The sequence below is a fragment of the Oncorhynchus gorbuscha genome, linkage group LG10 (assembly GCF_021184085.1).
Source record: "Oncorhynchus gorbuscha isolate QuinsamMale2020 ecotype Even-year linkage group LG10, OgorEven_v1.0, whole genome shotgun sequence".
Taxonomy (NCBI): domain Eukaryota; kingdom Metazoa; phylum Chordata; class Actinopteri; order Salmoniformes; family Salmonidae; genus Oncorhynchus; species Oncorhynchus gorbuscha.
The window spans coordinates 88,797,307-88,810,092 of record NC_060182.1 but is presented as its reverse complement, the minus strand read 5'-3'; the positions used below and the strand labels follow the sequence as shown (position 1 = coordinate 88,810,092).

General features: G+C 41.0%; 1 non-coding gene and 1 pseudogene across 1 annotated transcript; both read right to left on the bottom strand.

Moving 5' to 3' along the window:
- Positions 1 to 83, bottom strand: trnal-uaa. The gene has a single exon. It is a non-coding gene; the product is annotated as a tRNA-Leu (tRNA).
- A 2,303-nt stretch (positions 84 to 2,386) lies between these two features.
- LOC124045346 lies at positions 2,387 to 5,419 on the bottom strand (annotated as a pseudogene).
- Positions 5,420 to 12,786: the final 7,367 nt, after the last annotated feature.

Below are 12,786 nucleotides of genomic sequence, written 5' to 3'. Positions count from 1 at the left end.
TACCAGGAGTGGGGTTCGAACCCACGCGGACATATGTCCATTGGATCTTAAGTCCAACGCCTTAACCACTCGGCCATCCTGGTTGGCGTAGTATTATGTCAAAATAACACGTTATATATTATATTGCAAAATGTTATTTTGTTTTATTATCCGCAACAATGTAACAATCCATCGTAACAACAATCGAATGATATCACGTCTACGCTGCGGCTACCACTGTGATCATCAAAGCAGATAGCTCGTCTGACGTTTGACAATGTGTTCTATCAAACTAATAGTCAATTATACAGTTGTCTTATTTTCTCTTGATCTAAAGTCAACATATAGGAAATTATTTCATTGGTGAGAACTTTGTGACTAGCCTACCAAGGAGGGAGGTAGCCTACCCGTAGCCTAGCCCAAGCCTATTTAAACGGGGTTCTACACAGAGTATATCTATCCCAAAAACACAGGCTTCAGCAGCATTGTATGTATTGCTTCAGTTCACGTTCTAAAACATCAGGCACACATTGCATTGTGGAATTGAATTTAGTGCTATATATTATATACTGTAGCCCCTATACTGATATACTGTAGCCAGACTAGTGTAATTATTACTATACAGTTTACACATACAATCCTTGTACGTGGACACGGCCGTTACATATCTATGGGGAAGGGGCAGTGGTTGATTTAGAGTTTGCTGGTGATGGAACACAGATGTTAAAAATTGTCACTGCAATCTGTGGAGGACTCTATTACTCTGTTTTTAACTCATTCTGGACACTGTAAAAATAGCAATGGCCTCTTGGATCATATACCTTGCCTTCAGAAAGTATTCATGTCCCTTGACTTATTCCATATTTGGCTGTGTTACGGCCTGAATTAAAATTAGATTAACAACATGTTTTTTAAATTTCATCCATCTACACACAATAAGTGAAAACATGTTTGTAGAAATGTTTTCTAATTGATTGAAAATGAAATACAGAAATATCGAATTTACATAAGTATTTACATACCTTTGCTGACACTTCATACTGAGCTCACTACAACTTGATTGGACCTGCGGCCATTTGGACATGTTTTTAGAAAGAAACACACCCGTCTATATAAGGTCGTACAGTTGACAGTGCATGTCAGAGCAGAAACTATATAATGAAGTCCAAGGACCCGTCTGTAGATCTCTGAGATAGAATGGGGTTGAGGCATATATCTGGGGGAGGGTAGAAAACTATTTGTTGTGTTGAAAGTTTCCAAGAGCACATTGGTCTCCCATCACTGGGAAATTGAGAAAATATGGAACTACCCAGACTCTACCATAGCTGGCCGTCCAATCAAACTGGGCAAGAAGGCCACTCATAAGAAAAAAAAAAACACCTGGAGTTTGCAAAAAGTCACGTGAAAGACAGATCTTAAGGATAAATATTGTGGTCTGATGAGACACACATTTTACTCTTTGCCCTGAATGCAAAGTGTTATGTCTGGAGAAAACCAGGCACAGCTCATCACCTGTCTAACACCACCCCTACTGTGAAGCATGGTGGTGGCAGCATCATGCTATGGGGATGCTTTCCAGCAGCAGGGACTGGGAGACTGGTAAGGATAGAGGGAACAATGAATACAGCCAAATACAAATCCCTGATGAGAACCTGCTTCAGAGTTCAAACAACTTTAGACTGGTGGGAAGATTTACATTCCAACAATACAATGACCCTAAGCAACACTGGAATGGCATCAGATCAAGAATGTGAGTTCTTGAGTGGCCAAAACCAAGACTTGAATCCCATTAAACATCTTTGGAAAGACTTGCTGGTCACCACCTCTCCCCCTCTAAAAATAATACTACAGGATTTTGGCAGGGAGGCCCTTTATCTACTTCCTCATAGTCAGATGAACTTGTGCATACCATTTGTGTCCAGTATGAAGGAAGTTAGCATTGGCTTGCAAAACTACTAACTAGCATTAACACAGTGAGTAAGTCTATGGGTATCTGCTAGCACGCTAGGAAGAAAAATCCTCAAATCCAGATGTGCAAGACAACTCAAAGCTGTAATCGCTGTCAAAGGTGCTTCTAAAAAGTATTGACTCAAGGGTGTGAATACTTATGTTAATGAGATATTTCTGCATTCTATTTAATACATTTGCACAAATCTCTAAAAACATGTTCTGACTGTCATAAAAATGGGGCAGGGTGTAGATGGATGAGAAAGTATATCAATTTAATTCATTTTGAATTCAGGCTGTAACAACAAAATGTGGAATAAGTTAAGGGGTATGAAAACTTTCTGAAGTCACTGTACAGGACGATATACTACATTGAGAGGCATATTCTTGTTTCCTCAACGTCTCAAATTCTAAAGAAAGGAACTGAAATGTAACAACAAAACAAATATAAGGGCCATTATACAGAATTTATTATTTATTTAAAAAAATTATATATATATCCTCATAAAACATAAATAATTTGTAAAATCCTAAATTCAATACAGCTGAAAGTTACAGGGCATCTAAGTGGGAGCAACAAGCATTGGAACTGCACGCTATTATTTTAACTGAAAGCCTGTAGCATCAGATAGCTTTTTCCAACAGAGACATTGAACACCCCATCACACTATTCATTTGCATGTTAGCGTCTGCGGTATGACATCAAGATATCAAGTCTTTTTTCCTAACATCAGCTAGGCAAGGGCGTTAATATCAACTGTGTCTTCTACAGTGAGAGGAAGTGAAGGCTGCATGACAAAATGTCACATTCAAAAACAGTATAAATACATATTTTTTTTAAATGCACACTGAGTGCATAAAACATTAGGAACACCAGCCTAATATTTAGTTGCACCCCTTTTGCCCGAAGAACTGCCTTCAAGCCAATCGGGGCATGGACTCTACAAGGTGTCGAAAGCATTCCACAGGGATGCTGGCCCATGTTGACTCCAATGCTGCCCACAGTTGTGTCAAGTTGGCTAGAAAGAGTTCATGACCTTTGGGTGGTTGACCATTGTTGATACACGTGTGGAAAAACACAGCAGCGTTGCAGTTCTTGGCACACAAACCAGTGCACCTGGCACCTACTACCATACCCCGTTCAAAGGCACTTAAATCTTTTGTCTTGCCCTTTCACCCTCTGAATGGCACACGTACACAATCCATGTATCAACGCTTCTAACCTGTCTATTCCCATTCATCTACACTGATTGAAGTGGATAACAAGTGACATCAATAATGTTTTGTACAATCAGTGTATGAAACAAACATACTGTACATCTGAAAATCTTCAGCATCAAGTACATGCAGGTGGCTTGTGTAAACAAGTACATTTTCATGGCCATGAAAACACTTGATAGGAAAAGGCAGCCTACACTTAGGAAGAAAAACAAGTGCCACCTAGAACCCAAAAGCGGTCTTCAGCTGTACCCATGGGAGAACCCTTTGAAGAAACCTTTTTCTAAGAGTGACTTGAAATACAACACTGATGTCTCTGTCGGTCTCACTTGTTGCAGCAAGGGAAACAACAACAGAACATTCTCCTACAGAGGCTCTTCTTCTGGTACGTCACACACCTCTTGATCTGAACCTGGGCCTTGCCCACAAAGTCTGTAGTGGCGGCCACGTTGGCCTCTATGTTGTCCACCGTGGCCCCCTGTCCTCCACCAGCAGAGCCATCTGGAAGAACAGCTCATGGATGTCCTTGATTCGACTCTCCAGCTCCAACAGTTCCTTGTGCCGCTTCTCGATCTCTGTGAGCGCTGAGCGTGCTGTCCGCCCGTCCGTCAGGAGGTTGTCAGAGAACACATTCCACTTCCCCGTCTCGACCATCTCCTCGATCTGTTCACCGGTCACCTCCTTGCCCATGATCTCTGCCTGGCGTTGGATCCGGGTCTTGCAGTTCTCCCTCTGGCTCATCTCTGCTTGGTTGTACTCAGACATGGCCTGGTGGAAGGCCCCGGTGAGAGAAACATACTGAGAACGCACCATGCGGACCAGGGTAGAATTGGCCCCGTTCTCTTCTTCCAGCTGTTTGTGCTGCATGCTGATCTTCTCCAGCCGTCTGTAGATGCCCTCCCCCCGGGTCTTGATGCCCCTGGCCAGGGTGTTGGAGTCTCGTTTGATGGAGCTGATCCGCCGGACAGAGGTGAGGAATCTGCTGTTTTGCTTGCCCAGGCGCTTCACTTCCATCCGGAGCAGAGCAATCTCCTTCCTCATGGACTGGGCTTCTGTGAAGATGCTGTCCATCCGATCTTCATTTTCAAACACCACTGACTGCTGCTCCAGCTCTCCCTCATCATCGCTACCCTGACCCCTTTCATCTGTGTCTGGAGGAGTGGGGGCCACCCCCTGCAGGTCAACTAGTCTGTCTCTCATACTACCTGGAATGGGAGGAAAAGGTTTGAGGTTTACTGCAGTAAGTCATCTCCAAATCACCATCCTATTTATATTGCAGTGCATCATACACAAGCAATACAGTTAATTCTTCATGGTTATACAAGAAACTTTAAGTAAAGTTGATATTTTGTTTCCTCAAAAAGCTAGCTACATAAACTAAGAGTAGTATATTTCTGATTTAAAACAGAGAAAACAAGGAGGCAATTATCATCCTACAAGAGGAAATGAAGTGGCACCTATTGAGGATCTCATCCCTAAACCAATAGAACAATGTGAACATACACTGGGCGGAGGAGACTTCCTAGTACACACACACACACACACACACACACACACACACACACACACACACACACACACACACACACACACACACACACCAGTTCGTATTAGATTACAGGCCAATGACTCACAGGATATTTCTAACAAAACAAGTGACGATTTTCACAATAATTTGATCACTGAAAGACATGGATGAGCAAATGTGTGGCGTTTAATTACCTCCCTTTAACCCTTTACAGACATTTAATTATAGGCGTAGGTTATGACTAATCAGCGCTCTATAATATATTTCATGTTGCTACATGTGTTTTACTGTTACAGTACAACAGAGAACGCAAAATTACTGTCAGCAGTTTCTTTAAAAATGTAAAGTTTGTTTGTGCCGAAACAGAACTTGGCAAAAGTGTCTGGCCAAAGCACATGTGAAGGTAACCTCGACACGAATATTGGCGACAGTATTTATTGCAACAGAGAGCAACACATTACATCTAAGGAATAATTAACATTCAAATTAAATAATGCTGCCCACAATTTCACTTGCTCACAACAACCCAAACTCAACTCATCAAACGTTCGTACTTCTATGATAACATTACAACAGGACTGAATCATTGTAAAACTTAATCAGAAAAAACGTTACCTGATATCTCCTCCGTAGACTTCCCTATAAGAACAAAGGCATTCAAACAGAACAGACAAAAAGTCGGAGAATCATTTCCCCTTTATGCTTTGTGTTGTCATCTAGCTGCGTCTGCCAGGAACCAGCCCACTACCTAATTTATTGGGTATATTCATTGGGGCAAACTGTAGAAACCCGTGGCAAAACGTTTCTTATTGGACATATTCAGGTAGCTCCCTCCCCGTTTGGTTCCGTTTGATTCCTAGTAAATGCATCCCTGGGAGGGAGTTCCCCACCGCTGTTTATTCATGGCAACAGTAGCAGGTGTAACAAGCAGAAGAATATGATCACGTTTTCATATTGAAAACTCTCGAAACATTAGTCACTTCACCTTGTGGTTGTTTTATGTCACCAGCTATTTAATTGTTGTTTTTGTACTTTATACCGCTCATATATTTAAATGATATTGGTGTGATATGATACTATAGGTAGTGCGTGGGCCGTTGCGAATTTTCAATGAAGGTAGGTCCACTATTGCTGCGCACCACGGTGTGATTTCCAGAGCCACTTCCAGTCTCTGAATTATTTCTGTTTGTTTCCAATAAATGCTTGTTCTATGGGTAGATATCTTGAGATGGATCACAAATTGATATTTGATGCTTCGGAATGGTTCTGCATGTTGTTTATGTGTACCTGGCCTAATTTGTAGACCTATAGTACCTCCCTGTCCCATTGCAGACATTGCAAAGCTGTTTTTAAGTGTTCTTTCTTAAATAAATGTATAATTTACGTTCAAATCAAGATACTCAATGTATCACATACACAATTGTATCAGATATACAATCATTTGTAACATGGAAAGCAGCCACAGAACAGTTTATTTATGGGATTGTTCTGGTCATATCTCTTGGCTTTGTCCATTTGAACCCTGACATCCTCGATACTTGCCTCTGTCTTTTGTACGTTGGTCTCCATGTTGTTGGTCTCCCTGTTCCTCTGTCAGAATAGGCACATTCAGAAAAAACTCCTAAACCCCCTGGATCCCTTTTTCCAGGTCCAGCAGCTCTGTGTGTCTACTAGCGATCTGCATCAGCACTGACTGGGCCGTCTTCCCATCAGCCAGGGCATTGAAGATAGTCAATATTCATCCGTCTCTGGATCTGTCTCTTACAGTTCTCCCTGCGCACCAGCTCCATCTCGTTGTAGCTGAACATCACCTCCCTGAAGGTGGTGCTCAGGTTGGTGTACTGTTCCTGGGCAATGTGTACCACGTGGTCAATGCTACCTCGCTGAACCTCCAGCTCCCTGTTCATCCTGTGTAGCCTCTAAGAAGGCCTCTCCTCTGGCCTTGATGTCTGCTGCGATGCCGTTGGCGTCCCGGATCACATCACTGGTGGCGTCTGACAATGTGTGGTTCAAAACGTGGTAGTTCTGGTCCGGGAGCTGGGCACGGTCTTCCTGGATCTATTGGATCTCCTGTCAGACATGCTGGGTCTCCAGGAGAATGCTTTTCAGGTCGAGGTCAGGGGTCGCTGCTGCCTGATCACTGCCCGTATGGGCAGACAGGTCATCCAGGTCCACAGTGTTGAAGGTTCCGTTGGTATGTCATCCTCCTCCAGGCTCATCTAACGCATCCTGCAGTTTCAGAATCTGTCCTTCATCTGGAGAGAGAGAGAAATAGAGATGGGAGACAGAGGGTGGTGGGAGACAGAGGGAGAGCGTGAGGTAGGAGACAGCGAGTGAGGTAGGAGACAGAGAGTGAGGTGGGGGAGAGAGAAATAGAGAGTGAGGTGGGAGAGAGAGAAATAGAGTGAGGTGGGAGAGAGAAATAGAGAGTGAGGTGGGAGAGAGAGAAATCGAGAGTGAGGTGGGAGAGAGAGAAATCGAGAGTGAGGTGGGAGAGAGAGAAATAGAGAGTGAGGTGGGAGACAGATAGAAAGATAGAGAGGGTGAGATGGGAGTCGAAGGGAGAGATTGAGGTGGGAGACAGAGGGTGGAGATAGAGAAATAGAGAGTGAGGTGGGAGAGAGAGAAATAGAGAGTGAGGTTGGAGAGAGAGAAATAGAGAGTGAGGTGGGAGAGAGAGAGAGGGTGAGATGGGAGACGGGGAGAGAGAAGTTAGTGAGATGGGAAATAGAGAGTGAGGTGGGAGACCGGGAGAGAGAGGAGTTAGTGAGGGGAGAGATGTGGCGAAATAGAGAAATAGAGGTGGGAGACAGGGAGAGAGAGAGTGAGGTGGGAGACAGAGAGAGAAACCGTATACATTTTTTGCCAATTTTAACCGCACACTTGTTTGTGTACATGGATTCATTATGTCATATTATGTTTTTCCCCAAACACCACTTTTCATCAATTTGTATAGCAGACCCTCATGCCAAATTGAGTCAAAAGCTTTTTTGAAATCAACAAAGTATGAGAAGATTTTGCTTTTGTTTTGGTTTGTTTGTTTGTCAATTGGGGTGTGCAGGGTGAATACATGGTCTGTCGTACGGTAATTAGGTAAAAATACAATTTGACATTTGCTCAGTACATTGTTTTCACTGAGGAAATATACGAGTTTGCTGTTAATGATAATGCAAAGGAATTTCCCAATGTTGGTGTTGATGCATATCTCCTGGTAGTTATTGGGGTCAAATTTGTCTCCACTTTTGTGGATTAGAGTGATCAGACCTTGGTTCCAAATATTGGGGAAGATGCCAGAGCTGAGGATGATGTTAAAGAGTTTAAGTGTAGCCAATTTGAATTTGTGGTCTATATATTTTATCATTTAATTTGGGAAACCATCAACCCCACAGGCCTTTGTGGTTTGGAGGGTTTATATTTTGTCCTGTAGTTCATTCAATGTAATTGGAGAATCCAGTGGGTTCTGGTAGTCTTTAATAGTTGATTCTAGGATTTGTATTTGATCACGGACTCCCGAGTTGCGCTGCATCTCAATGCTAGAGGCGTCACTACAGACGCTGGTTAGATTCCAGGCTGTTTCACAACCGGCCATGATTGGGAGTCCCATAGGGAGGCGCACAATTGGCCCAGCGTCGTCCAGGTTAGGCCGCCATTGTAAATAAGAATTTGTTCTTAATTGACTTGCCTAGTTAAATAAAGATTAAATACAACAAATAAAAAGAAAACAATTATTCTGCATCTCAAAAAGACATGGCTGTTGGGACCAAAAATCTCAAATTGGACTCATCAGACCAAAGGACAGATTTCCACTGGTCTATTGTCCATTGCTCAAGTCTCTCATTGTTGGTGTCCTTTAGTAGTGGTTTCTTTGCAGCAATTCAACCACGAAGGCCTGATTCCCACAGTCACCTCTGAACAGTTGATGTTGAGATGTGTCTGTTACTTGATCTTGGTGTAGCATTTATTTGGGCTTGTGGCGGTCCACATGAGTGTCATGTTTTGTCATATATTGTCATCTCTTGTCCCTGTGCTTTCTCTTCTATTCGTTTCCCCCTGCTGGTCTTATTAGGTTCTTTCCCTCTCTCTATCCCTCTCTCTCTCTATCATTCCGTTCCTGCTCCCAGCTGTTCCTCATTCGTCCTAACTACCTTGTTTACTCTTTCACACCTGTCCCCTATTTTGCCCTCTGATTAAGTCCCTATTTCTCTCTCTGTTTCTGCTTCTGTCCTTGTCGGATCCTTGTTTGCTGTACTGTGTTCTTGTTCCGTCCTGTCGTGTTTTTGCCTTCATCAGATGCTGCGTGTGAGCAGGTGTCTCAATCAGCTACGGCCTGCGCCTACCCGAAGCGACCTGCAGTCTGTGGCCGCTTCTCCTGTTATTCCTCTCTACAGACTAGAGGATTTCTGTTATTCCCCGTTTGGACATTACCTGTTAAGAATTCAGGATTAGTCGTTTTCTGTTTGGACTGGAATAAACTCTGTTTCTGTTAAGTCGCTTTTGGGTCCTCATTCACCTGCATAACAATGAGAGCCAGTTTCATCATAGCGCTTGATGGTTTTTGAGACTGCACTCGAAGAAACTTTCAAAGTTCTTGAAATATTCCAGATTGACTTGACCTTAATGTCTTAAAGTAATGTTGTTTCTATTGTTGTTGTTTCTATTTGCTTATTTGAGCTGTTCTTGCCATAATATGGACTTGGTCTTTGAGCCAATAATTTGTGTTGTGACAAGGTAGGGACAAGGTAGGGGTGGTGTACAGAAAGTTGCCCTATTTAAAACGTATTATGAAAGAAAGAAATTCCACAAATTAACTTTTAACAAGGTACCTGTTCATTGAAATGCGTTCCAGTTGACTACCGCATGAAGCTGGTTGAGAGAATGCCAAGATTGTGCAAAGCTATCAGCAAGGCAAAGGGTGGCTTCTTTGAAGAATCTGAAATATAAAATATATTTTGATTTGTTAAAAAAAAGGTTACATGATTCCATATGTGTCATTTTATAGTTTTGATGTCTTCACTATTATTCTCCAATGTAGAAAAACCCTGGAATGAGTACATGTGTCTAAACTGTTGACTGGTACTGTCAGGGCTCTACAGTGCGACCATTTTTACTTGCATATGCGCCTGAGTATTTTGCTGTGCAACCTTGAATTTTAATGTAGGAGCATAAAATAAAATCACCCAGATGATATTGTTGCACTATACCGCTGCCCCCCAAATGCTGTGGAAAATACACTGAGCTCAGAATCATGACCGTCATGCTTGCACCATTACTACAAAGAACCTGGCTTGTTTTTAAATTATTTTTTTACATTTTTAATTGTGCTCCTAACTTTATTTTTGTCCTCCTACATTTTTCAACTTAGGCGCACACATGCTCCTTGTAAAAAAGGTCAGCGTAGAGCCCTGGGTACTGTATCTATTTTTGCTGTTTGTTATTTGTTATAGAGCCCAAAAGATTGGAGTAGTGTTTTATCCATCCATCTCCGTTTTAGATAGATAATTCTTTGTGTTGTTGTTTTTCTTAGAATTTTCAAATTTTCCCAGAAGTGGTTAGAGTCTATGGATTCTTCAATTACATTGAGCCGATTTCTGACGTGCTGTTCCTTCTTTTTCCATAGTGTATTTCTGTATTGTTTTAGTGATTCACCTTAGTGATTCACCATAGTGAAGGCGTAGGCTCAAGTTTTCTGGGTCTCTATGTTTTTGGTTGGACAGGTTTCTCAATTTCTTTCTTTGGTTTTTGCATTCTTCATTAAACCATTTGTCATTGTTGTTCATTTTCTTAGTTTGTCTGCTTGATATTTTTAGATTTGATAGGGAAGCTGAGAAGTCAAATATACTGTTTAGTTTTTCTACTGCCAAATTTATACCTCCACTATTACTGTAAAACATTTTGTCCAGGAAATTGTCTAGATGGGATGGAATGTGTTGTCTAATTATTTTTTTGCTAGATTTTCATACTGCTTTCCTTCCATCTGCAGCATTTCTGAATATTATTTACATCCTTTGGCTTTGATGCCTCATGTTTAGTGTTTCAAAGGGTGGGAAACATTCTGGTAAATTTTCAGAATTTATTCCGGAAATTTCCCGTGGGAAGTTAAGCCTGGGAATTTAGGGAATTTTATTTGAATTCATCAAAAACATTAGCTTATAATAGTGAACCTTTTTTTTGTGGGATACACATAAGGATATTCTAGGTCTTGTGGCATATTATGGTTAAACTATCCCCAATTGAATGGTATTGCAACCCTCTGCATGCACTGTGCATTATTCCATCACATGCACAGCTGATTCTCAAGATCTAACACACTAATGAGATGCTATTGAGCCCACACTACTACACTGTCTAAATCAAGGACTACATGCTTTCTGGTAAGTTTTGATTACAATACTGGCTGCAGTGAATATATTTTATGACATACATTATTTTCGGCTAACTAGCAAATAGTAGCCTACAGCAAAGTGTGTTTTAAATCATTTCTAACTTGTTAACAATTTCTGCTAGTAAGTTTTTGCTACCATGTGGGTTTTAGCTTGCTTGAGCCTGCTAACTGAGGAGTGTTATTTCACCTGTTTCCATACATATTACATGTTAAAACATTTATCTTACAAAGGAGTTGTTTTACTCTAACTGCTTAACTATTTATTAGTACATGGAATTGTATTTGTTGTTTTTTTACATTTTATTTTCTAATCTTTACAGGAAAATGCCACAGGCACTATCTGATGTGTGGAGACATTTCACTACAGCTAATGTAAAAGTAAAAGCTGTGTACATTTGCAAACACTGTGCCAAATCATATGTGAAGAATGCAACAAAAATGCAGAATCATCTGGCCAAGTTCATAAAGTTCCCTCAGTGCTCACAAGCAACCTCTGACAAAAGTCCCTCTACTTCTATTTGAGGTGAAAATTATAAATCAGACACCTTATCGATAACAACAGCTCGTGGTCTTCCTGGAATCAGAAGTTTTTTTTGACTCAGTTGATACTTAAATTCACACAGGACACTGGATAAGACAGGAGAAGTACTCCAGATATAACAAACTGACCCTAGCCCCCCGACACATAAACTACTGCAGCATAAATACTGGAGGCTGAGACAGGAGGGGTCAGGAGACACTGTGGCCCCATCCGATGATACCCCCGGACAGGGCCAAACAGGAATGATATAACCCCAGATGAGGCCTCAGAGTCTGATATTCAAGAGCTGGACATTGAGCAGGTCCAGAGAGAAGACATGGAAGCCTGAGAGGAAGACAACCAAAGCTTTAGTTTCTAGACTATCATTTTACAGATGTATGTTGAAAACATTTTTTAAAAATGTGATGGATCATTCAATATTCCCTTTATTTTGTTGTTCAGTGAAATCATTCCATGTGAACAGTCAACTCATTTAATTAAAGTTAAATTCGTAACTAACTTTTTTTTTTCATTTGCAATTCTGTCTACTTATAAGAAGGTAAAAGGTTTATGTTTCTGTCTCTGTATAATGTTAAATATATCCAATGCAAAAAACATCTACATTGAAATTGTATTAATTTTCATTTGCATATATTCCTGTTAATTCCCCTTTATTCCCGTTAATGCTTTTACACCTGCATTGTTTGCTGTTTGGGGTTTTAGGCTGGGTTTCTGTACAGCACTTTGAGATATCAGCTGATTAGACCATAACAACATTAGACCATTAGACCATAACAGCTTAGACCATTATATAAATAAATTTGATTTGATTTTGATTTGATTTAATTCCCATATATTCAGGGTTAACAATTAGATCATAACAACATTAGATCAACAGAAAGTTTCCATTAGACCATAACAACATTAGACTCTGAATATTCCCAACATTAGATCAAACAACATTAGACCATTAGACCATAACAACCATTAGACCATAACTTAGACCATAACTTAGACCATGATTGAGCAAAGCTCTGTTCAAGTAGAATGACCATTAGATTTTGCTGTGATCTGATTAGAGGACCATGTCAGTGGACTTAGACTGATCATAACAACATTAGACCATAACAACATTATCTAACAACATTAGAGACAATGGGTTGAGGTTAGTGATAAAGTAGTTTACAGTACTACTGCGTACTTAAGCTTGTC